The sequence below is a fragment of the Phyllostomus discolor genome, chromosome 9 (genome assembly GCF_004126475.2).
Source record: "Phyllostomus discolor isolate MPI-MPIP mPhyDis1 chromosome 9, mPhyDis1.pri.v3, whole genome shotgun sequence".
Classification (NCBI taxonomy): Eukaryota; Metazoa; Chordata; class Mammalia; order Chiroptera; family Phyllostomidae; genus Phyllostomus; species Phyllostomus discolor.
The window spans coordinates 41,621,350-41,627,579 of NC_040911.2; the positions used below are offsets into that span (position 1 = coordinate 41,621,350).

General features: G+C 35.7%; 1 pseudogene; it reads right to left on the reverse strand.

The window, feature by feature from the left end:
- Positions 1–3,680: 3,680 nt before the first annotated feature.
- Positions 3,681–3,754, reverse strand: LOC114507218 (annotated as a pseudogene).
- Positions 3,755–6,230: the final 2,476 nt, after the last annotated feature.

Here is a 6,230-nt window from a genome sequence, read left to right on the forward strand (position 1 = left end):
CTTGCTTAATATCAGTAATTCAAAACGTTTAATTCAAAAAGTTTCATTTAGTGTTTCATGAATTAGTAGAAGTGATAGTAATAATAAACTAGCTTCACATGCTTTTTCACTGTAAGAATTGTCATTTTGATATATAACTCAATGGTTCAAGTCCCACAGAGTTCTGCTTAAAATTCTTACCTACAGAAATTTTTCACAGGGCTATAATTTAGTTTGTATAACTGAAGAGATTAACAATTTCCTTATGAATCACTTTCTAAAGACAAATTACTTTGGTACAATAGATTATAATAATTCACCCTCTAGTTTAATCAATGAATAAAATGTATGATCATCTTTCAGTTGTTAGTATTACTTTTTCGTTCCAAATATTTATAATTATCAATAAAATTGTGTATGTTTTGAGTTATTGGTAGCATTATATTGTAGGAATATTCTCAAATGATTTTATTGTTTATTATTCAATGAAAATAGACCTTTTACAGCATTGATTTCTTTTCTTGTGTAATTGCCTTTCTAGTTGCTCAGTATTTTAAGTACTCATTACATCAAGGGATTAGAAAATCAGCGGGAGGTGGTTAGGATCATAAATTCTAGTGACACATTTTGATTAAGAAGAGCAATAGAGAATGTAGTGTATGCTGTGGTACATTGCACAAACCCCCCAATTTTATAACTGAGGCATTTATTTCTCAGCTGCGAATTAGGTAGCTGACAATTCTCAAATCAGCTCCTCTTTGAGAATCACTCTCTACTAAGGAAGTTTTATTACCCAAGTCTAAGCCTATTCCTGGGGCACTCTTCAGTAATGACTGGCCACTTTTAGAGTACAAAAGCCAGACCCAGTCTCTGAAGGGCTATCTCAGCTTCAGAGCTTGCCACAGATATTCTGAGGGATTTATTGAAACTGTGTCACAATTTGACTTTTCCCTCTGTTCCCAATACCACATCTCAATTAACTCTCTCAGAGGAGATGAGCTTGAAGAATACATAGCACTAGAGCTCAGCAACCCCTGGGTCTTTCCCCTGGCAGGGAGATCCAAGAATGTCTACCAGCTCAAAGCTTCCTAGAGGTCTTAAAGTTCCCAACTACAGGGCAGTGCCTTTCCCAGAAAACTACATAAAGTATTGGTACCCCAAATACAGACTTTTATGCACCAAACACCCTGTGTATTCTCCCACTGATGAGGCTACATCTGCATATTCTTAGAAGGAAGGCACTCAACTGTGAGGGGGGAGGATTCTCCAAATCGACAGCCGTACCAGATCTCCTGGCTGGGACATAACATAACGAGAAGACTGGGGAACCATATTTTTCTGTTTTCATATGAAAAGAGTTTTCATTTTTTTTCTTGTTACATTTTCATTTGGCAAGTTTCTATTGACCTACCTATGATTTCTGCCTATTGACCTTTGGTTCCTTGAGCTAAGCTTCTCTTCATAAGAGTTATTCCCTAACCCATACCAGGTGACATGGAATTTATCTGATCCACTGCAATGAGATGACCCATTTGACATCACTCCTACATCACTGTGTTATTTTGCAAATTAAATGATAAAATATGTAAAAAAAAGCTGTTAGTCTGTGGACCTGGAAAATTTAGATATTAAATAAATAATTTTTATTATAGTTATTATCATCAGTATTGCTTGTGCTACCCTTTTATTTCTGATTGTTCCAGGTAATCCAATTATTTATTATTTAAAAATATTTTTTATTGTTGTTCAAGTGCAGTTATCTGCATTTACTCCCCACCACTCCCTTCTACCCCAGACAAACCCATGTCCCTCCTTTGCTTCCACCCATCTTTGGTTTTGTCCATGTGTCCTTTATACATGTTCTTTAAAACCCTTCCCCCCCTCCCTCCTATTACTCCCTCTCACCTCCCCTCTGGTTACTGTAAGATTATGCTTAATTTTAATGTCTCTAGTTATATTTTGCTTGCTTTTTTCTTTTGTTGATTAGGTTCCAATTAAAGGTGAGATCATATGCTATTTGCCCCTCACTGCCTGGCTTATTTCACTTAGCATAATGCCCTCTACTTCCATCCATGCTGTCTCAAATGGTAAAAGCTCCTTCTTTCTCTCTGGTGCATAGTATTCCATTGTGTAAATGTACCATGGTTTTTTGATCCATTCATTTGCTGATGGGCACTTAGGTTGTTTCCAGCACTTGGCTATTGTAAATTGTGCTGCTCTGAACATGGGGGTGCATAGGTTCTTTTGAATTGGTGTTGCAGGGCTCTTAGGATATAGTCCCAGCAGTGGAATTGCTGGGTCAAAAGGCAGTTCCATTTTTAGTTTTCTGAGGAAATTCCACACTGTTTTCTGCAGTGGCTGCACAAGTCTGCATTTCCACCAACAGTGCACTAGGGTTCCCTTTTCTCCACATCCTCTCCAACACTTGTTTGTTGATTTGTTTATGATGGCTATTCTCACTGGCATAGAAGTTGTATCTCATTGTGGTTTTAATTTGCATCTCTCTGATGGCTAATGATGCTGAACATCTTTTCATATGTCTCTTGGCCCTCTGTATGTCTTCCTTGGATAAGTGTCTGTTCAAGTCGTTTGCCCATTTTGTAATTGGGTTGTTTGTCTTCCTGGAGTGGAGTCATGTGAGTTCTTGATATATTTTAGAGATCAAACCCTTGTCCACAGTATCGTTGGCAAATATGTTTTCCCATATAGTTGGTTTTCTTTTAATTTTAATGCTATTTTCTCTAGACATGCAGAAGCTTTTTAATTTGATGAGGTCCCATTTGTTTATTCTTTTCTTTATGTCCCTTGCTTTAGAGGACATATTGGTGAAGATATTGCTGTGTGGAATGTCTGAGATTTTCCTGCCAATGTCTTCCTGTAGGACTTTTTATCGTGTCACAACTTATATTTAAGTCTTTATCCACCTTGAGTTTATTTTTGTGTATCATGTAAGTTGGGGATCAAGTTCCATTTTTTTTTACATGTAGCTGTCCGGTTCTCCCAACACCATTTGTTGAAGAGGCTATTTTTACTCTATTTTATGTTCCTTCCCCCTTTGTCAAATATTAATTGACCATAGAGACTTGGGCTTATTTCTGGGCCCTCTGTTCTGTTCCATTGGTCTATGTGTCTGTTCTTATGCCAGTACCAGGCTGTTTTAATTACAGTGGCCTTGTAATACAGTTTGATATTGGGTATTGTGATCCCTCTGACTTCATTCTTCTTTCTCAGAATTGCTGCAGCTATTCAGGGTCATTTATGGTCCCATATAAATTTCTGAAATGTTTGTTCTATATCTTTGAAATATGTCATTGGTACTTTAATAGGGATTGCATTGAATCTATAAATTGCTTTGGGTAGTATGGACATTTTGATGAAGTTAATTCTTCCAATCCATGAGCATGGTACATGCTTCCATTTGTTTGTGTCTTCCTTAATTTCTTTCTTCAGTGTTGTGTAATTTTCTGAGTACAGGTCTTTTACATCCTTGGTTAGGTTTATTCCTAGGTACTTTGTTTTTCTTGTTGCTATATTAAATGGGATTTTTTTCCTGATATCTGCTTCTGATATTTCATTGTTGGTGTATAAAAATGCCTTTGATTTCTGAATACTGACTTTGTATCCCGCTTTTTTGCCAAATTCACTTATTAGATTGAGAAGTTTTTTGGTGGAGTCTATAGGATTTTTTTATGTACACTATCACCAGGTGCTGTACACATTCAGAGAAACTTCTCTAGTAACAAACTATAGAAATGATCCCTGAAAGTATAGTCTTTTCCCCCAATTATTTAATGAAAATTTTAGTTTCTTTAAGTCAAACAGTCTTCTAAGCTATAACAGTGAACACAAAAGACAAAACTCCTTGTTTTTATGGAGCTTCTCTTGCATTGAGAGATAATCAACAATATATTATATAAAATATATAACATGATAGAAATAAGATCAAGTGCAAAAATAAATCTTGGAATGGAAACACAGAGTGCATGGGCTTGAAACAGTTGGGGACACAGGGTTATGTCTTCAAGTAAAGTTGTTATTAAAAGGACTTACTAATATTGTGATATTAGCCAAAACCTAAAGGAGATGAGAGACTAAGCACTCAGGATATGGATAAGGGGTGTAAGAGTTCCATTAAAAGGAACATGGTGTTCCACTCTCTTTTCTTATTTGTGTGGCTTCTAATAAGAAGACTGCTGTGTTCTTACCTTTGTTCCTCTGTAATAAAGAGTTTTATTTGTTTTGTTGCTTTTGAGATGTTCCCTTTTTCTTTATTTTTCTTGTTTGAATATTATATGCTGAGATGTATTTTCCTTTCATTTCCTTTTTTCCTTTCCCTCCTTTCCCTTCCCTCTCCTTCCTTGTCCTTTCTTCCTTCCTTTCTCTCCCTCTCTCTCCCTCCATCTCCTTCCCTATTGCTCCTTTTTTCTCCTCCATCTATCCTCCCCCTCCTCCTCCTCCTCTCTCTGCCTTTCCTTCTGTTTCTCCCTTTCTTTTTCTCCCACTCTCCTTTTTTTATCCTGCTTGGTGTTCTAGGCTTTCCTAGATCTGTAGTGTGGTGTTTGCATTAATTTTGGAAATTCCTTAGCCATTATACTTCAAAAAATTATTTTGTTATGTATTTTCTTGTTCTCCTGTTATTCCAATTATGCATGCAACCTTTTGAAGTTGTCTAACATTTCTTAGACACTTTTCTGTTTTTGTTTTCATTTGTTTCTTGTTGTATTTTAGTTTGGCAAGTTCCTGCTGACCTAACTTTCAGCTCACTGATTCTTTAGTCATATCCAATTTACTAATAAGCACTTTGAAAGCATTCTTCATTTCTGTGGTTATGTTTTTTTTTTAATTATTGTTGCTCAGTTACAATTGTCCCGCCTGTTTCCACACTGTTCACCCCTACCCTGTCCCCTCCACCCCTACAGTCAATCCCTCCCATTATCCATGCCCATGAGACATCTATTCATGTTCCTTTGCTTGTCCCTTCCTCTTCTTTCAATATTTCCTTTTTATTCTTCTTAGTTTCTCTCTGATCTTATTAGCCATCTGACCTTGCATGATAATTTACTTTTCCATTAGAGCCCATAATATATTATTCATAATTATTTTAAAGTCACTGTCTGATAACTCTAATAATTATCTTATATGTGAGTCTGGTTCTGATGCATGATTTGTCTTTTCAACCTGTGCTTTTTTAAAAATTTTTGTCATGTCTTATAATTTTTGTTGAAAGATGGATATGATGTGTCAGGTAATAAGGATTGAGGTAAACAGATTTTAAATGTGAAGATTCATGTTAACTGGACTAAGAACTTATTTTGTTTAATGTCTGCTCTAACTGTAGGTACCAAATTCTTCAAATTCCTCTAGTATTATTGCTTTTTTTTCTTGAAATGTTGGTAGCACATAGAGATAATATTTGGGAACTTTGGCAGGCTTCTATAGGTGAATCACAGTGGAGACATTTTTTTTTGGAGTAAATGTCTGCCATTACCTCTAGACACCTACTTTCCTTTTAAGAAACAGCTTTCAGCTGCTTGCTTCTGGGGTTTAGTAGAAACTGAACACTTATCAATGAGCCCCCAAGTTACCATGCAACCCAATCTGAGGTAACTTCCTTCTAAAATGTCTGGTTTGCAATCCAGCCCTTACATCTGTATTCTACTAAACCTGATTTCCCAGTATCAGGAGACTTACTGATTTAATTTCTGCAAAGAATTTAGTTCTATTTTCTTCTAGGAATGGGAGAGACATAATTGTCTGGCTCCCTAGAGTGCAGGTGTAGATCTGAATCTCTCATCTTTTTGTATAAGACTTTTCAACCAAGTCCACTTTCTACAGGACTTTTCTTAACCTCTTCCTTCAAGGAGTCTGAGGACTTGTTTGTCACTGGAAATCTTTGACAAATACTTACCCTTTAACTTCCTAGGCAATCTAACCTTTTTATGACTACTCCACCTATTCTATGTCTTCTAAACAATATTTGAAATGTTTTCATATTCTATTTTCCACCTATCATTGCCTTTATCCTGGATACTTAATTTCCTTTTTCATCTTTCTATGATATTTTCATAGGTTTGAGGAAAAGAATAAGATATAATCATGTAGCCAATATCTTATTTTACCACACTTCTATCTTTTTTTAAATGAGACTCTATTGTCATTTCCAAAGTTTCAAAAAAGTATTATAATGGGATAATATAAAAGAAAAAATTGTAAAGCTATTAGATTTTGTGACTAGTACAGGGTTTACTAAT